Here is a 21051-nt window from a genome sequence, read left to right on the forward strand (position 1 = left end):
AGTAATTAGCATCATCTGGCATTCCAAGTATGAGCTAAAATAAGCATAAATAACACCTTTAAAACTTTTAATGGCAACCACTGAATCTACTATACATGGGCACACACAAGAGAGGGAGAGAATCTGAATCAAAACTTCTCCAAAGATCAGGGATAATTGGGTGTTGACTAAATCTCCAAAGACTCAGAGTTTTGATTTTTGGTGTGCAAAAATTTGAGATGTTCATTTTTCATCCTGATCTGGGATGATTTTATTTCCCAAAATCTTGAACATTTTCACAGGATAGGAAAAATGTTTATTCCCCAGCTCTAATTTCTAGGAGTCTGTGTGAGGTACAGATATAACATCAGTAGCCTCAGAAGAGGTTATGATGGTCTTTAGTTGGTGAATAGTTAGGTCTATTGAAGTCAATGGAGGAACACAGATTTATACCAGCTCGGGATCTGGCTCATTCACAAATTCAGGGAGGCTTAACAGTTAAATATATTAAAGGCTATTGACTCCCGATGCAATTCTTCTTCTGAACCATAGGCAAAGCCTTAAATAAACTGACAAATATTAACTTTGGTACCAGTTGATAAGATGTTTTTCACCTTGCTCACTTACTATAGGCTTCCTTTATGAACTTTGATAAGACAACTCCAGATAAAAAACTGTTAAGGAGCGTGATCAATGCCAATAGTTACTTAATGTTCTCAATTACCTGTAGTGGCTGAATATCTAATCCATTCGGTACACTTGGGGCATATGGGGGTTTATTTTCAATGGGTCCTTAACCTGGACCTTACATAGGACACTGACACCAGTGTGGTTCCTTTGAAAGGGTCTCAGACCTGTGAGCATATGTGTTATCATACTAAAAATAGCCATGCTCAAGTGGAGCCCAGGCACTCTTTCTTCCCTTTGAATATATATCCATATCCCAAGTCCCAACACAGCTTGGGCAACACCACACTCCACTGAGTAGTCAGGAGTTGATGGTCAAGGAACCAAAATACTATTGGAAGGGGAGGCTCACATACTGTCTACTTGGTTAACCAGGATCATAACGGATGTCACAGATCTTCTAATTACATTGAAGTTGACTAAAGCACAACAAAAAACCCATAGATTCTGCTGCTCTTTGTATGTGTAATGTGCCTCTATTGAGTGCAATCTGTCAAGAGGTGGCTAAATTTTCATTTGCTAAACAGTATCTACAATTATAAAAGATGTTCCTTATACCATTCTAACTGTGCTATTCAACAAAATCAGGCCTCCAGGGATATTAATAAAGAAACCAGGGAGGACGGCCCCTTATCTTCAACTGCCAAAAAAGAAGTGTATACGTCTTGTACAATAGATAACAACTATGAACTTCATTCAGATTATTTAAAAAAATTAATTCCAGATATCATAATGTCATTTTTAATATACTTTGTCTTGAAAATTCTGCAAAAAAATTGTGCACTGCGTTGTAGAAGGTAAATCCACCTGCTAGTTTGGGTCTCAGGTAATGTGATGGTCTTGAAGGAACACACTTTTGCAGTTTGCCACTGCTTCTTAAATTCAGACTAACTTTTGTAAGTCAGGACTTTTGATCTGCAAGGAGGACAACCTAGGAGAGATAGTAAAGTGTTCAGGGCAAATTCTTCATCACTGGGAGTCTTTAAATTAATATTGGACGTATTTCTAAACTGCTTGCTCTAGCTCAACCACAAGCTAGTGAGCTCAACGCAAAACTCACTGGGTGAAATTCTTTGGACGTGTGCTAGGTAGCGGGTCAGACACAAGGATCATAATGGTCTCTTCTGGCCTTAAAATATAATATCGCCCCTGGAAGTAATGTTAAATTCACCTCAGTGCAAAGCCCTGTGATAAAGCTTTGCACACAATTTTACCCAAAGTGCTTAGAAGGACCTAGGCCACCCCTCCATCCCATGAAGATTTATGGGCAGTAGCCTAAATTCCATGGATTAAAGAAGACGTTCCAAGGCAACTCTCCTCCCCTTCTAACCTTCAAAGTTTTTGTTGTGCTTATTACTAGAGGAAATAAAAAGCACAGCCTTCTGCCCCAGGGTTATGTCTGGAAGAAAAAGACCTCTTGTGGAATGCAGGAAGAGCTTAACATTCTTCTTACTTTGCTCTCATCAGTATTTATAGGAGGAGTACAGTCTGCATTTAGAATGCACACTTCTACCAAAGATATTGTGAAGCTTTGCTGGTCTATCAACTAGTCAAGACATGCTGGGGCCAGTGATGACTTCTATGCATGTCCTAAGGGTTAAATATCCCATTTCCAGTGAATAATGCCCAGGATATAGTGAATGTGGGCAGGCATCTTGAAGTGTGGCAAGTGCAATGTCTTCTAAATTATAACAATATATATCCTGGAACAGGATTTATCAAAGGAAATGCTGACTCTACAAGCTGCTAATATAAATCATCACTTGGAAGGCAGGACACATAAAACTGCCTTGACATTTGGAATGGTTTGGTGCGTGCATGGCTTCAAAGCAGTGCATGTAGCCAAGGAATCACTGGCTCCTGATATGGAGCAATGCTTTGGTGCACACCTAATCCACACATACAGAACACTGGGTACAAGGGCAGAGTCTAGCAGCAAACACACAGACTCTAAATGGATATTAGTAAACACCCAGGTTCCACCATAAAAGGATTACATGACTTTTCTCTGGCACCAGGAATGCACATTATGTTACCAAACAAAGAAAATTATGCAAAGATAGGCCCAGAGGCAGAATACCCATGATCCACTCATATTTCTAAATACTGGCCAAATGCTTACTAACCACAATTAATTACCTGCGTCTGCTCATTTTGTTAAATGATCAAAGTAATGTTTCCACTGATTTCAAATCAGAGCTGAAAGTCATTATGTTGCACAAGGTCACATTAATATGCCACTGCTGCTGGGCCCAATCCTGCCACCCTTACTCATGGGAGTAGTCATGACTCACATAAGTAATCATATCAAATAAGTCAAACAAGGGGTATTATTGGAAGGGTCACTAGGTCAGGCCTGGATTTCTGAAGGAATAAGGTGGTTAGGATGTACTGTATAGCAAAGATGGTATAAGTTGTTCATAGATTCTTCCTCCTCCTTGACACCCCCATCCTACATTCAATAAATATTTATGAAATCAATCACAGAGGGACGAGTAGACTATTATGAGGAGTTTCTAGAAGAAACAGTAGCCCATTGGTTCCCCTTTGAACAGCCCAGGAGATAAAATGGACTCCTGCTCGCTTCCCAGACAATAGCCACAGTGAATACGATGACCCTTATAAAAGATATCCGTTACTTGGATATCTTTTATAGTCCCAAGCCCTCTACCAAGTCAATACATGTCCCTTTTCAGCACTAACTATGCAAAGAACCTTTCAGTCCAATACAATCATGTGAATATTTTTTTGTATGGGGCATGATTTTGTATCAGGAATAAAGCATTGTGGGGCTTTGTCACTTAAAACGACGTTTTGTCCCCAGGTAGTTTTCCTACAGTTGGCCTTCACTCCTTTGAAACTTAGGTGGCCAGAGGACTGCAGAAGGTGGAAGAGTGGCAGCATGTTGAAGCTGAGGATCTGGATCTGAACATTCCAAAGCCTGGGGTGTTCAGAACTGCAGTTACAATGTAAGCCCATCTATAGTGGAAAGCAACACTGAGATCCAAAGACCACTGAAGTTAGTGGGAGTCTTTCCATTGATTTCAGTACACTTTGGATCAGGCCATTAGCTTCCAACTCAAACAATTCAGCCCAGGTTTGCTCAGAGATTGGCCACGGTTCACTCCAAAAGCATCACAAATTTTAGCAAACCTGGCTCAAGTTTTGGATATTCTGATGAAAGCTTTGCATATCTCCTCTTAATGAGATGTTGTCCAGGCAAGGAACTAGGTATAAGAAGAATATTTTTTGAAAGTGAGCATAAAAGGGCTGTGCACACTGATGATGCAGATCCATTAAAACATGTGAATGAATATTTACAGCGATTTCCTTTTCTTTCAGCAATTGTCGGGCTCTCTATTTGATCATGCTGCTTCTCTAGTTTCTTATATTTCTGGATAATGTTCTTGCTTTCATTTGTAATCACTCTTTATTCAGTGTGGAAGATGAATTTTTCCAGTGTTGTTCCTTTGTATACCTTAACATGGAGTGGATTAGATGTGCATTGGCCTTTTTCTTTTAGTACTTATTTAACTGCTTGCGAGTTTCAGGGACTTATATCCCAGTAGGTTTAATTCCAGGATTATAGGTATCTAGACATCCAGTAAATCATTTAAGACTTTAACAGCATATAGGTTTGAGTCATTTCTAAATAACCCCACTGATTAGCTAAAACTGTATTTAACTAGGACTGCCAGATGTGGGTAAGAACTATGAAGTAATACAGAATACTAATTTAGGGTCTGATCCTAGTTCCACTGAGGTCAATGACAAAACTCCCATTTATTTCAATGACAATAGGAAGAGACCCTTAAATCTTATTGCTTTGGAAGCTTTTATTCTTTCTAGCCAAACTCTAATGTAATCGTTGTCCTTCTAATTTAAAGTCCAGCTCCTCTTCCCACAACTGTTGCACTCTTTTACTTAGATAAACATTGTCAGGTTGAGTTGACCCAAAACTTAAGTTTCTAAAGAAAAATATATGAGTAACACAAATGTTTCAGTGATTATTTTTGTGTATTCTAGTGAAAGCAGCACTCTTGGTTTGGAGTTAAACTTTCCTTGGCATCATTTGCAATCCAAACATTGCAGCACTGTGCTAGTGCATGAGAACTAATAAGCAATAGAAAAAAGCAAAACTGACTTCTCTGCTTTCATTGTCTGAGCTTAGTGAATAAAAAATAAACAGCATTCAAGATCAGATTTTTAAGATCCCTTTGATCTGAATAATCAAAATTAATTTCACATGTAAGCCACTCTGTGTTTTTCACAATGGCCTTAAATTTGAGGGTGTCCATGTAGAGCTGGAACGCTGAGTGAGGATCTGTTTGCTGGAAGGAGTGCATAGTCAAAGGATGAAGCCCTGACAGCTCTCACCAGGGATGTCTAAAGATTTGTCATTCTGCATTTTAGGTAAGGCGCTGTTTTTCTGGCAACACATCCAAGAGTGTTGGAGACATGTGGGTGTTTCAAGGCCAAGGTTCTGTTCTTGTTTTGAGAACCAAGCCGAAGATAAATCAATAGTTTCACATATTTGCAGAATTCTAAGTCTCATCCTCACCCTTTGGTTTTGGACAGTGGGATAGGGTTCATTACTGCCTGATTTCCTGATGTTAAATAGAGAGTGTTACTGCTCAGTGGTACAAACTACAGCATAGAGGCTGTTTGCCTCATGCAGGGAAATAATCCAGTTGCTCCAACAGAGCCTGAAGGAAAGTAGCCCTGTGTTTGGGGTGTGGTGAGCTGGTAAATCTGGGAATCCCTCCTACCCTTTAGGGCAGGTGCTTGTTTAAACTTTACTTATATGGGGCGGTGTCTCAGGCGTAGGCCTAGAGAAAGGGCTGTGGCCAGAACTACCCTGTTATTCTACTGCTGTAGAACAAACATAAAAGGGCATCTCCAGACAGATTTTTCACTGCTGTGGGTGTCAAAGTAGAGTTTACCTGAGGTAACTGTAAGGGTAAAAGGGTGTGTGGTCTAGAGAAAGGTAAAGTTAGGTGAGCAGCTCTTCCCTTCAAATCAAGCTTGAATGAAGGCCACATCTGCAGGGCTAGATGATGGCTTTAGGCACATCCCTGAGGAAATGGTGATGAGTCAGGTGCATCAACCAAGGAATAACCCAGGGAGGCACTGAGTCTCAGAGGCACACCTTGGAGTCATAATTCCCTCCCTTGTTTTGGGTGGGGGGATGGGGTTAGTAATTTAAAGATGATCTTTAACAGCATATTACAACATCCCATGCACTAGCTCAGTTGTGTAGGCCAATGAGTAGGGGGTATGAAACCAAGGCTCTGCTTTTCTCCACCCACAGAGAGAGAGTAAACAGCCCATTCAAGGATGTATGTAAGGGGGCTTCATATTCTTGCACACATGTGTGGTTCAAGCCACAATCTAGCCCTCCATGTTTTGCTATTTAATATTCTTTGCAAACTACTGCTTACCTAAGGCCATGGCATAAGCTATTTCATCCTTTTAGACAGGTTTGCCTTCAACTATGGTTCTAAGAGAATGAACACAAAATATAGTCTAGATGTGAAGAAATAATGCATTAAATTGGTATTGTACCTTCCTATTCTGATTCATACATTTCACTTGGACCAGAGCAATGTATTTCCTGCCAAACACCAACACCTAAATCCACTGACAATTCGCTAACAGATTTCACCCTGAGTATGATAGATAAGAAGTTCAGAAATGTACGTCAAAGATTAAAAGAAAGTTACCCCGGGCTGCCCTCGTTTAATTTCCCTTCCAATTTCCTAAAAAACCAATTGCATGAATGAATGTCATTAGAAAGATACAGGGCCCAATTTATGGCCATTCCACAGAACTGCAATAAGCAGTTGCAGTCTATAATTTTCGAGTAACACCGCATTTATGCAAACTGCAACAATCCCTTTTGCTGTGATTTGTGGACTCCAGTGCCAGAAGACCTAACCTCACTCTCATGCAACAGTGAGCGAGAGAGAAGGGAAAGGGAGAAAGAAAAAGACAGAGAAACAAACTGGTTGCTGCCTCAGCATATAGACTGCAAGATAAATAAAAAACATTTTTTAAAAAGTGTTAATAAAATACCCACTAGGAATAGAAAGGCACATTAGAACTGACAAGTTGGCCATAGGGCCTTCTGCAGGCTCTGGCAGAGAGAACTGAGCCAGGATGACATGTCAAGAAACTGAACTATGTTGACATGGCTTGTATTTTCTTAAATTCCCTACTCCTTTTTTCAATAAAAAGTATTGTAAAATATAATGGATGGAATAAAATCTTTCGTCTACAGTAAACTACAGATCTCCCAAGCATCTTATGCTAGAGCCTTGTAACAAATGAAAGAGCAACTGAACTATTCTGGTAAATATTCAATGTGTTATATTTGTCATTTAATCTCCTCTAATTTTTCTCAGCAAGGCAGCACTTCAACTCTCACTGAGATCAGTGGAAAGTCTTCATGTAACCTGAATTGAGTCCTACATTATTTTGAGATTTTTAAAAAGACCGGTGTTATTAAAATAGCTAATTGGGAAATGTTGGGGTTAGATTTATCATCTTTTTATCTCTAGGTAATGGGGTTTGATCCAAATCTCATTGAAGACAATGGAATTGGGGGGATTACTCATCATGTGAAAATTAGCCAGGTGCTAATCAGGGCCTCAAAGTGTAGTGTTTTGTACGATTAATGTCGAAAACAGTAGAGCTTTTATAAAAAGTTAGGCCCAATAAACAAGCCTCTAAATCCCTTACAATTAGACCCAGGTGTCCACACTGACAATACTTAGCACACCGTACACTAGTGACTGCTTTAAAACAAAATTCCAAAATGCCCCTTTTTTTCAGAGAAGCAGCTCAGTAGTAACTTAAATGGTATTTGTGCCTTTAAATTCAGTTTGGATTTTCTTCCCCCCCTAACCCTCTTCTGATTTTTGGAAACTGGGAACTTTTCAGGGTAAATCTTTAAATTGTTCAAACGGAAAGGCTGTAATGCAGGAGAGATTTTCCTATTACATCTTTTTATTATTATTTATTAATTATTAATGATTATTAGCATGATCTTTGTTTGGTATTTTAATCATTACCTAACTGAGACCTATACTGCTGCACAGCACATAATTTATTTTCACATTTTAAATGAGCACAGCCATGCAGAGACTGAAGTTCCAAAGAGTTTATCGGAAGTCCATCTAGTATTGTTTCTAATCAGTGAACTGCACAAATACCGGTACAATAGAGTCAAAGGCTGGCAGGTTAAAGGGGTATTCCTCATACAGCGAGCGCTCTAATGAGGGGAAGTTTCAGACAAATGGGCTTTCATTTGCTTTAGTAGTGGATTTATTTTATTGTTATTTTGGTGCTCACTCCACATTCTTTGAGGGGTGATGTAGCCATGGGTAGAGCCAGGTGTAGGAGCAAATTCGGATCCCTTCTGTGGGGACAGGATCCCTTCTGAAAGGCAGCAGGATCAGTCTGGTTTCACTGCACAGGGGGAAGGTGTGGTGTTCCCTGATCACGCCGCACTTAAGGGACTTGCAGAGATCTGCTTTATTGTGTGTCCAGTTCCAGCGGGCTGTGAGTAAGAACAAGAGCTTCACAGTTCCCCTCCCAGCTTCTCTGTCTGCGAAGCTCAGTTCTTAAAAGCACAGCTTCTAATACCACAGAGAAGAAGGAAGACGTGAAGAATGCATGGCTGAGAGTTCGCACCCCTAAACGCAGTGAAGCTGTGCTATGCTAGGCCCTCCCCCTTGCCAGCACAGGAACTGATCTCTAACGATGGCCCCAGGGGTGGTAGCCACCCCCAAAGTGCTAACGGGGAAGAGGTCTCATTGAGGTTCTTTCCACACAGGTTTCTCTCCAACTGTTTTATCAGGGTGCATGGAGAGTTTTGGTGGGGCTGGCCTACAAACCTTGGTATTCAGAGGGATCCAAATGGGTCTGTGGAAGGCCAGAGCCATCCATGCCGTATCTGCCTCTGCACCAGCTCCGGGTCTCCAGCAACCCCACCTCCAGTCTTGGGAGATAAGCCAAGTGGAACTTCACTGACAGGGCTCATGAGGCCAGAAGGGAGCTTTAGTGGTATTTCTTTTCTGCCTGGGGCTTTCTTTTCTCCCCATCTTCTCCCTCCCTTTTAACAACCTGACCACTAGCATAGATTCCAGCCGCCATGGAGAGCTCTTGTATGGCCTAGAAAGTGGGGGATGAGTTTGGGTGCAGGCCAATGCCTCTGTGGAGGCGACCAACCCATTTCCCCATGGGATTGGGTGAGCTAAACACTGAGGGAGTCATATAGACCCACATTCCATTACTGGGCAGCCCAGTAACAAGCTTTGGTACCATGACACAATAGGGAGACATTAGGGCAAATAAAGCACAGAAATAGCTCACTAGTCCTTTCAGCTCAGTCATTTTCTTACCTAAACAACGAAGGCCTTTTCGGGGTCCTTTACTGAAAGAAGTTATGCAAGTGCAAACGGCTTGATTCAGCCAGCCGCCACATTGGCAACAAGTTTACACAATCTCTCCTCCCAAATGCAAGAGGTCGAACTTGTAGAAATAATTGCACCCCTCTGGTCAGGAGGACAGGGGGACAGTTAAAGAGGTAATCAAAGGAGCGACAAAAAGGGAAAGCAACATAATTTTATATAATTAGAGGAAAGTGGTAATATAGATTTCAGGATCACAGGGAAAGGATTGGCCAATACATTATGTATTAATTCTTATCTCAGAACTGTACTTATCAAACTAAACCATACTTATGTAAAAAGCAAGCACATAAATCTTGCCTCATTGTCATCTGGCAACTCACAGCAACTGCTAATTGTATTATATATCTTCCAAAATTACGTACAATCGTTGCCGGCTCTAGGTACATTACCATTTATTACACTCACAAATAGGATTTGCTCTTGGGGACCAGGATTTTTCTGCTCTATAAAGGCAGCACTGCAAAATGAAACAATTAAAATAAACAGCCACTCAAGCAGGCACCGCATAGTGTTATCCAACATCTGGAAGAATCAAAATAGGGTTTTGCAAACCAGTCATAAGCAAACTATGAGGGTCAGATCCCCAGTGGGGGTAAGTCAGTGTTGCTCCACTGAAGTCAACACTGCATTGAGCAGGACTCCCACTGAAGTCAGCGTGAGTTATTAACTTTAATGGAGCCACTCTGATTTGCACTGGCTGAGGATCTGGCTCTTAGGACTCAAACTTGTTTACCTGCTAACTGAGCCATTTTGCTTTGATTTACTCAGCTGGGCTAATGACTACTTCAGACTTCCATATTGGGACAAACTCATCCATCAAAAGCCGCAGAGTGAGACTGGGTCTGAATTTGGCCCAGAATCAGCTGTTAATTCTCCTGTCCATTGGAAAGAATCAGTGTCATCTTTCTCTTTAGCTTAAAAATATCTTACTAAAGAGACACTTGGTCCGTTGAGTGAGAGGTACAAACTTCCAAGTTTAACTCCAGCTCTGATACTGACTTGCCTCCTTTGCCTAATGGAGTGTTTCTCTTTACCTTGGTTGCCCTATTTGTGAAATAAGGATGAGAATAAAAGGAAATTGAATAACCACAGGGTTGTGAGGATTAATAAGTTAATACATGTTCAGCATGTGAAGATGAAAAGTGCTATCAGGCATAAATCCTAAATATTGTTTACACATACCTGGGAACAGCAATTTGGAAACAACTTAATTGGATGTATTAAAATTTATTCCATATCAATCAAGCACTGAGCAAATTCCTACTGAAACTGGTGGGAGCTACATGGGCAAAAGACTGAAGGATTAGCACAATGGGTAAAATCTTAAATTACTTTGGAGCGTCTGAAAATTTCACCCCCTGTAATTAGTCAATTTTAATGTAACCCTTCTTGAGTACAAAAACATCGTTTCCAACAAAAGTGCTTAAGTATTAAATTTAGATAAATAATTTAAATCTGAATTGTCTTAAGTTTTACAAGACCAAGTGATATCTTTATTTGCATGCCTATTTCTTGGGGTTTACATTATTATTAATTTATTATTATTATTTGGGGTAAGCCGCAGAGCTCTAAACCAAATCCCCACTGATTATTTGGCACTGGTGGCTGTAATTTTACTGTAGACAAAGCCTAAGCATGGTCTGTTAGTTAAATCAGGGAGTTGGAATCCCAGCTTCTCTTCCCAACTCTTACACAGATTAATTCTGTGAAGTCACTTTACTTTGTTGGGGATTCAATACTATTTTGCAGCTGTGCCCAGGACGCTCAGTGGGATTTGGCCCAGCGTGAACTATTATTTGTAAAGCATTTTGATACCCTTGACTGAAAGGTGGTGTATCAGTGCAAAGTCATGGACTCATTTAAATGAAGACACTGTCATGTGCTTTGGTGTTTCAGGGTCTGTTCCTGCAAGGTACAGAGGGCCTTCCATTCCTGTTGAAGTCAATAGGTATAGAGGACCTTCGGTATCTTGCACATCCATAGGTATATAGTAATCTGCAGGATCCCCATTAATTTCAATTGGAAATGTGCCTGAGTAAGAACTGCAGGAATGACGACTGGATCAAGAGCAAAAGGAAACAAATTTGCAGGCTCTTCCAGAACTCTGCAGCATTTCTGATCTAACACTGAGCCATGGAAAAGATTAAAGAAGCCAAAGGCCAAAAACCTGTTTCAACTAGTATAGTGGGTCCAAAGTTTCCTTTGAGATCTTGGGCTATAGCTCCCAGATATTGCAGAGGCACAACACTGAGAGAGTCCCATAGATAAGACCGTATGTATTCTAGATGAACTGGAAAACATATAGTGAACTACTTTGAACCTTGCCTGTCATTAATGTCTGATTACTACAGTTATCTCACTGCAAAAGGAGCTAAATATGACCTTTAAAAAACTATTAGGGGAAAAACCAACTGCGAGTACAGTGAATGCTGGGGGAATAATTACCTTCCCTTGCCGAAGTCAAAGTGACAGACTGAACTTTGTTCCTGCTCCCATTGAATTTTGAGAACTTCCATCAAATTTGAGTGAGCATCTAGTGTACAGAAGGGATATGCACAGGGTAGAGAATGTAAGAAGCATTAATACAAGGCTTTTTCTTACCTACAGTTGGCACATGTCATCCCAGGGTTGTTTCCTCCACTCTGCTATGACATGGGTTTTAGTCCTATTAATGAGCGTAATTCTGATGCCCATGCTCAGAGCTGGATCCAGCTTCAGTCAAATAAACAGGAATCTTTCCAATCACCTCTGTGGAGTTTCACCAAGGACAAATGTAGTCCTCTTTGAAGAACTGCAGTGAACAATTTAACTACTACTGCTCCTTGAGATAAAAAGTGCCAGAAGTCTATTTTGCCATTCCAAACCTTTAGATACTAAGCCTTATATACTTTAGCTGCTAGATCAGGGGTAGGCAACCTATGGCATGTGTGCCAAAGGCGGCACATGAGCTGATTTTCAGTAGCACTCACACTGCCCGGATCCTGGCCACTGGTCCAGGGGGCTCTGCATTTTAATTTAATTTTAAATGAAGCTTCTTAAACATTTTAAAAATCTTATTTACTTTACATACAACAATAGTTTAGTTATATATTATAGACTTAGAGAAAGAGACCTTCTAAAAATGTATTACTGGCACCCGAAACCTTAAATTATAGTGAATAAATGAAGACTCGGCACACCACTTCTGAAAGGTTGCCGACCCCTGTGCTAGATCATCGCATGAAGTTGGTGGAAGTATTATTTATTGTTATTCCAGTAGCGTCCAGTGGCCCCAAACAAGATTGGGACCCCATTGGGTTAGGCACTGCACAAACATAGAGTAAGAGACAAGAGCTCAGTCTAAAGAGACAAGATAGACAAAAAGTGGAAGGGGAAACAGAAAATTGCATTAATTAAACTCAGCATTTTTTCTATAATTTGTCATCTGTTATCTCAATACTTTACTCACACTCTCACAACGTTAGTCTTCAAGGAACTGTCTGTGAATTTAAGTTTTTTTGCTTATTTGTTTAACATATAGCACAACAGAGATTGCCTTTTCCCCCCTTTTCTTATTGAACAACAACAAATTCCTTCCTTTCCCACTCCCCACTCTCTCTCTCTCTCTCTCTCTCTCGAGGAGTTATTTGATGTCCTTAGCAAATTAATTGCTGGATTTCTCTTCTTCTCATGTACCTAGCTCTAGGCTATGACATTTCTTGTCATATTACTTTTCTTTTACTTGTTAATCCCTGGCCAACAAAAAATGTACTGCTCTAACTCTGCTGAGAGTCAAGGAAACCCAGAAACTTTTATTAAGGTTGAAATCATCTTAGATCTGATGTCCAACTTCTCTCCTATATAGAAAGATGTGAAGGATCTCTTTGACAGGTGATAAACAGTGGCTACAGCTACCAAGCAGGCTCAAACACTAAGAAATTGATGTTGAGCTTGAATTCAGTAATTCAAATGCTATCAAGAAACAGATTCAAATCAGGAAATAGTTCCAAATCTCCAAATAAATACAGTAGAACCTTACATAAAATGTGAATCTCCACTGGTGGTTAGATTTGTAAGATCACTGGGAGAGGGCGCGTATCATATTTTGTGTGTTGAAATGCCATATATATGTATAGCACAAGGGGCATTTGCTAACTAATAAATAATCAGTGGTGTGAAAGCCGCAGACATCTTCAGTTATTTCAATTAAGTCTTAGTCTTTTTATAGAAATTTCACTCTACTTCAAATAAAGATTCATCCCATTAGATGCATATTCCACTGTGCTAACTGGCTTGGAATGGAACAATTTATGTCTACCAGCTATCTACCAGACAGGTATTTACTTTCTGCATTCCGAAGATGATATCACCTCCCCATTCCTCTCTGCTCTGGCTGACTGAGAAGTGTTGCCTCTATTCAATGGGGGCAGCAGTTCCCAGTCTTGCTGCCGCTACTCTATGGGAGTCCCCTCCATACCTAAAGAAATGGCACATTACATACTTCCATTATCAGCTCTCTGTGACTGGGGCAGGATGTGAACTGGGTGTGGGACAGTGCATGAGCATGCTGTAGATCCTAGCTATACTGGCACACTTTTGCCTGAAAGGGTAATTATGGAGATGATGTAGAAGATAATGGCGGATGTAAGTCTTCCAGTGTTGTCTTTGGTCATGAAGTTATGTATGGGTTTTCTACATATTGTCCAGCACTCTTCAGACCATGAATGGTGCTTTTATAAACTGAATACTATATCAATATCATCCTTAACTAGGATCTCACAGACATTATAGAGAAGTTGGAAAACAACCCAAGTTTTTAACAACCATTGGATGATGCAGAAAAGAAAAGCTGTGTGGGATTTCCTTTGGGATGTTCCAGGAACATGCACAAACCCAGGCATTAGGCCACCATAATCTGGGCATATCACCCAAGTGCAGGGTAGAGAGGAATTAGCAGTTTGTGCAGAAACATGCATTTACTGTTCAGACAAGGAACAGCTGTAGCAACAGTTGTGGATTTGCCAAGTGCCCAAAGAAACATAGAATGGGGGAGAGGAAAAATAAAAAACAGGGCAGAAGAAAACTATCTGGAATAGAATTTACTTTGCCCCTCTAGTTATAGACCAGAGGATTAAAGCCAGCGGTAACCCCACTCATTGCAGTATCCGCCATCTTGTTCAGATTTCATCCATGAATGAACAACTGGATTTGTACCAGACAAATGGAAATCTACCTGAAATACAACCCTTTAACGTGTTTGCAAAACTGGAATTAGATAAAACATTCATGAGAGAGATTTGGTAGATGTGATTTTCATACAAGGAAAGAAATTTTACTGAAAGTATTTGCCCAGAGTTCACAGGGTCTGTCTCTAGAAACTAGTTATACCCTATGTCCTATGTATAGGTGACTGCATTGTAGTTTTTCCTTTCTCTTTAGTATTAATAATTATTAGTTAAGTTTAAAATTCAGATACTCCATGGGGTTTGTGCTAAACTGGTTACATTTACTGTAACCACATTTGGATTTTAAATGATATTAATGAGCTATCCTGGGTATATAAAGTACCATGCATGTTCTGAGAGCATGTTTGGGATGGAAAGAAGATATTTTGATTCAATTTGTGGGAAAAGAGCTGTGAAGCTTATTTAGATTATGCTCCAAACCAGCCTGTCCCACGCGCACGCGCACACGCACCCACACACACCCCTAAATTATGTCTGTGCACGTATTAGGCACACTTTGTGTGGAAAGGAGTTCCCAGCTGCAGCGACTGAGTGGTGGATTGAGGCATTCTGCCTATCCAATACAGACCCTACCGGGGAGAGCTGGGAAGAGAAGGAACCCTAGTTTTCATTGCACTTCTTTTTAATGGTTTAGCATGTGCTCCTCACATCCTTGTGCGCTAGGACTCTTCAGTTTGGAAAAGAGAAGACTAAGGGGGGACATGATAGAGGTATATAAAATCATGAGTGATGTTGAGAAAGTGGATAAGGAAAAGTTATTTACTTATTCCCATAATACAAGAACTAGGGGTCACCAAATGAAATTAATAGGCAGCAGGTTTAAAACAAATAAAAGGAAGTTCTTCTTCACGCAGCGCACAGTCAACTTGTGGAACTCCTTACCTGAGGAGGTTGTGAAGGCTAGGACTATAACAGGGTTTAAAAGGGGACTGGATAAATTCATGGTGGCTAAGTCCATAAATGGCTATTAGCCAGGATGGGTAAGAATGGTGTCCCTAGCCTCTGTTCGTCAGAGGATGGAGATGGATGGCAGGAGAGAGATCACTTGATCATTGCCTGTTAGGTTCACTCCCTCAGGGGCACCTGGCATTGGCCACTGTCGGTAGACAGATACTGGGCTAGATGGACCTTTGGTCTGACCCGGTACGGCCTTTCTTATGTTCTTATGTTCTTATGCCTGTTGCCAGATGTTAGCAGGCTTGCAGGATGCCCAGGGCAGTGGCCCTACTGTCACTGCAACTAGACACACCCTTTTTGGGCTGTAGACTATGGTTATCCATTTCAATTACCCCTCCATTCCCTCCTTGCACTCAAGGGAGGGGCATGGCAGCAGCCTGATCTCAGTCAATCACATTTATTTTCTCTGGTCTCTGTGCAGAGATACAGCTGCCATCTCAACCACCAGCAGAATATATCAGATATTTTCTCTTCTGTTAGTGTTCCCCAGTTAGTGTTACACACAGCACAGGCTGCACCCTGTGAGCAGCTCTATGTATGTCCAGTGTTTGCTGTGCCACTGACACACTTGCTTGCTTAAAGAGCTAGGACAAGAGACCGTTAATAAAGCGATTCCCACTTAACTGAGAACTGGCAGCTATTAGCATCACTAAGGATTTATCTGCACTGCCACTGCTCTTATGACAATCTGTGTCTCTTTGAACATAATGCAGTTTACTTTTCAGGCTATTACTTTCTGACAGTCTCCCTAATCAATTGGCAGACAAATCTGTGGCGGTCCCTAGCTGGCACTTTCCTAAGTGACAGTTTTACCAGTGCTGTCTTTGTGGCAGTTAGGTCAGGGTGACTATTACACTTTTAATTCTTTAAAAATTCTAGTTTGATGGCAATGCCACTAACCCAATAAGAATCCTCAGCAAGAACCCCGGCAGTGAAAAACCACTTATGTTACAGAAGTACTAGTAGTTGATAATGGAGGACTTTATACAAGCCGTACTGTGTAAATGTCAGCTCCTTGTGCTCCCTAAACCTTACCTAACCTAACACACAAAAGCCAGGTCACTGAGATATGCCATGTCAATTCTTGGCCAATGACGCAATCCCAGATAAAATAATACAGACCCAGAGAGTTCACAGAAACTGAGGCTATGTCTACACTGCTAAGCAAAACCCAAAGTTGTGGCAATGAGCGTCAGAGCCCAGGTCAACTGATGCTTTATTCCTACTGGGCCTGATTTCTACAGCTATAAACTGATCTCTTCAAACTGTGATTAACTAATACAATTGCTTTCTAATCTCCAAGCTGCCTAGAGCACATTGGACTCCATGGACAGTGGTTTTACTGCTTGTTTATCTCACTGAATAAAATCAGTTATCAGGAATGCAACCTGTAAAATAGCGGGTGTTGACAAAAGGACCAAAAGTCCAGGATCAGGATATTTAACAAACATTAACCACTTCCTCCCACTTCACTATTATTTCAATTTCACTTTTATTGCAGCCTGGCTCGTAATTTACCATGGGCTGCAAATTACAGGTGAAGCAAGCTTAGCTCACCTCCTATCCACCCAAGGGAGGAGAAACTTTCTTTTGTCGCCACTGTGTGGCTGATGTTTACAGCCCATTAGGCAGATTATCTTTTAAATTGTGTGCTTTTGGGGCCAGGGACCATGCCTCCCCTTATGTTTGTGTGGTATCTGGCACACGGTGGGTGCTCTGGATAACATAAATAATAATTGGTCATTTACAATTATCAGGTTTGTCTCTAACTAGATGTTGGCATGTGTACGAGCGCCCAGCTTATGCCATCAGTCACAGACTTTGCACATGCAGTAGGCCTTCTTTTTCTCTGAGCCTCGGGTTTCCCTTCAGCAAAATGGGGTTTAAATTTACCACTGTAAAGCACTTTCAGATCTTTGGGAGAAAGACCATATATAAATACAATGTATTATTTTATTCATTTTTATTACTTGTTTTTATTTGAAAGTTAAAATATGTCAGGAAATTTGTTTCATAATCAAATGTATGAGTTGAGTGATAAATTAGCACTGCCTTAGTTAGAGGAACATTACACAAATTGTGTTATATTCTGAGTAGCACCATTTCACATTGCAGGAATCTCCATTGGGATGTGCACACATCCAAGAAATGTTGCCATATATTTTCACAAAGCGATTACAGTTCCATAATATCCTTTTAGAATACCAGGAGGTAAAGGACAATGAGATAATTTGCTTTTTTATTTTCTCATCTTCCCTTTGTTCTTATGATTATGGTGAAAATGTTGTGGCACCATCTGCGGTACCTAAACACCAAACTGTGCCTGGTGCACAGGCTAATTGTGTTGATGATCTCTTCCAAGTGTTACATGAAGACTGAGTAACCAGGCTGATGGGACTGGATGCCTCAGTAACATTCAAGAGCACTTCAGCCAAATAAACCTGTCACACCCCCAAAAATATCTTGTTTGCATTTTCCCCAAGTTCCTGGACAGGTTCCCTCCCTTGTCACTGCTCTTGGATCGTGACTGATACCAATAATGGTATAGTGGTGGAGTTTATAAGTGATGGACAGAATTCTCTAAGTGCTGGAGTCCAAAACCAAGCAGAAAATTCTTGAAGTAACTGGTGTACTTTCAGCATATGTCTACACTGCCGCTGGGTGTGGGCGTCCCTGAATGGGTAGACAGACTTGCGCTAGCAGGGCTCAAGATGGAGCGCTAAAAATAGCCGTTTGGATGTTGTGACTTGGGTGGTAGCCCACCACCGCCATGGGTCTGAGCTAGGGTGGCTAGCCCCAGTCTCTGCCAGAGCTGCAATGTCCAAACAGCTATTTTTTGCACACTAGCTTGAGCCCTGCTAGCGCACGTCTGTCTACCTGGACTAGAAAGCTTGTTCCTAGCTGCAATGCAGCCATACCCTCTGGCTACTAATTCCTCATATGACTGTTGGAGTCAATGGCTAAACATAGATTTTTTTGCTAAAAGAGAGAAGGATTTGCTGGCAGAATTCTCCTTCTGTCTCTAGAAAATGGACTGCCTGAAATATCATCACAATATCTGCTTGATTTCATCTCTGCAACACTGAAGAGTTTTCAAGGAAACTAGATTTTATTATATTTCCCCCATTTGGGTGTCCAAGTGTCGTATAAAAAATTACACTATATTCAAATTGGAATTAGGACCCATATACTTGCAGCCGAATCTGGATCCAAAGTCAGAGGATGCAGTTTGGATCTAAGTGTCAAGAACCTGGAATCATAGGTGCTGGAACAAAGAGTGCTGGGGGTGCTGCAGCACTCCCTGGCTTGAAGTGGTTTCCATCATATCCAGGGTTTACAGTTTGGTTCAATTGGTTCAAAAAAATGGCTCTCAGCCTCCCCACTGTACAAATTGTCCCAGCACACTTGCCTGGAATCCCACAGAATTTGAAGGGCCGGGGCTGAATTTGTGTCTTTGTTTTTTGTTCCATTCCTAACATAAAATATTGTTTAAAATAAAGATTGATGAGTTACACAATAATAATCTATAAAAGGCCCTGAATCTAAGGTATTAGATAACAACATTATATATTTTTGTGGAGATGTAAACTGTTTGTAAATAGAAAAGGAAGTTACCACCAGTTGGTTGGACTGAGCACCTGAATCACCTCCCATTGAGGTCAATGGAAAGTCTCCCATTGACTTTGATGGGTGCTGGAGACATCCCGAAATCATCAAGTTATCACTATATCTTACAAGGCTGAATAAATTGCAGGACTTGTATTTCTCAAGACATCTAAGAATAAGTAATTTCTAGATGAATTACTCATTAAATCAAAGGCAAGTAAGTAATGAGGGGAAAGAGTCTCACATCATTTCTAGCAAATGTCTGACTATCTTTGCTATGGGCTGGAATTCATGTGCCTGTAGCACAGAGGAGGTAAGCAAACACCACAAAGTTTCATCTTGCTTTTTCTGGAAAATAATTGTCACAAACTGTCCTATAAAATTAAATCAAGCAAGAGAAGCAGTTGACTTAGGTACTCTCCTTCTAAGAAATGTCACCAGAAGACTGTTACTATTGATACATTTACAGTACAAATTATCCAACAAAATGGGTTTACACTGGCAAACAGAATTCAGGCTTACATACTGCAGCTTTAAATTCCAGGACATCTTTTCCAGTTTTCCCTTTTAGTTGGCAAGAAAGAATACATCCTCAGCACAGTTCAATTCGATAATTGCATGGTTGCTTTATCCATCTGGTAAAGTATATTTTTCATGACATAATCAATCACGCTATTAAGGAACAACTCATCCTTGATGGCCTATTTAGAGCTAACCAGAAACCTCAAAATTCTTTTACCATTCACAAATATGCAGCACTTTCTTTCCCTCGTAACAACCAAAGTATCATAACTAGTATCTCAGGAAGAGCCATTAGAATAATTTTCCAGTAGATTTCCTGATTTAAAAAAAAAAATCCTTTTAAAGTCAACACAAGAAAAACAAACAGTGTGTTTTGCATGAGTTGGGAAGTCTGAGATATCAGTGGAGAAAAATATCATTAATTCTGTGAATTAATGTTGTACTCTTTTGTAGCACTATGAATTTGCTACCATGTTTCCATTATTACAGAGTGGAAAAATCACATATATGTATCTACTTTATTTTCACAGCAATTGAGCTACATTCTTCTGTTTATCATTACACTTAGAAGTATTTTTCTTCAATTCTTTAGTGCTGTGGCAATTCAAAGGTGATCAATGGTATTGCTGAAATCATTTTCTCCATACAGCGGCCAATTATAACCTCAGGTTCACAAACGAGGTAAACTTGCCCATGCTCCACTGGAATCAAGCTAAGCTGATTTACACCAGCTGAGAATCTGTCCTTTTAACTGAGGTTAGCTAGCCAATTGCATGATGTCAACATCCAGGATACATTTTTTTTTAAGTGAACTTGTGTCACTTGATCATGGACCTTGGTGCCCAAGATAAAATTAATTGTTTAGCTTGTAATTATAGCTGGTTGGAGTAACTTCAACTGAACCATCTTCCATTGGAGAATGCAGTTCCATCAAAATAGAGATGCTTCACAAAAATCATCAGAATTCCACCAAATTTTTGTTTTTTAGGAAAACGGTGTGAAAATGTTTCAACAATGTTGAAATGTCCCATTTTGACATTTTCAGAATGAAACATTTTAATTTTCCATTTTGAAATCACTTTTAATTTTGAATATTTAATTTTTTTGTATTTCCATAATATAAAACAAACAAGTCAAAAATCAAAACAAAACATTTGAAAAGATCCAGAATGAAAAAAATATTCAGAATTTTCTTTTGCAGAGAATTTTGAATTTTTCAGGTTTCATTCCAATTCAGAACGAAGCCTATTTTCAAAATCTAAAAATTCACTAAACAAAATTTCCTAGCAAAACACAGTCACATACAAAAACTCTGGCAAGCCATGCAAGAAAGTATAGACATATGCAAAGACGATCAAAACGTTTTTCTTAGTTTACGGCCTGTACATCCAACCCTAGGACTTCTTACAGCAAAATGTACGCAAGCAAGTATGGAAATATCCTCTATGCCACTGACCCCTGAAATAGAAGTTATTCAAGTCTCATACTGTAATGTGACACACTAAAGTATGCAGAGTGATACTGTACCCATATCAATTACCTATCTACAACTTCTAGCCCAATGGCAATGCCAAACAAGAGATCTAAGTTGGGAAGTA

At 40.2% G+C, this 21051-nt stretch overlaps 1 long non-coding RNA gene across 1 annotated transcript in view; it reads right to left on the reverse strand.

Annotated features, from left to right (window-relative positions):
• Positions 1–1479: 1479 nt before the first annotated feature.
• Positions 1480–21051, reverse strand: part of LOC123349145 — a 194423-nt gene continuing 174851 nt past the window's right edge. The window contains exon 5 of the long non-coding RNA XR_006573396.1: positions 1480–1597. This is a non-coding gene — a long non-coding RNA (uncharacterized LOC123349145). The remainder of the gene's footprint in view (positions 1598–21051) is intronic.

This window comes from Mauremys mutica, chromosome 14, assembly GCF_020497125.1.
Source record: "Mauremys mutica isolate MM-2020 ecotype Southern chromosome 14, ASM2049712v1, whole genome shotgun sequence".
Lineage (NCBI taxonomy): Eukaryota > Metazoa > Chordata > Testudines > Geoemydidae > Mauremys > Mauremys mutica.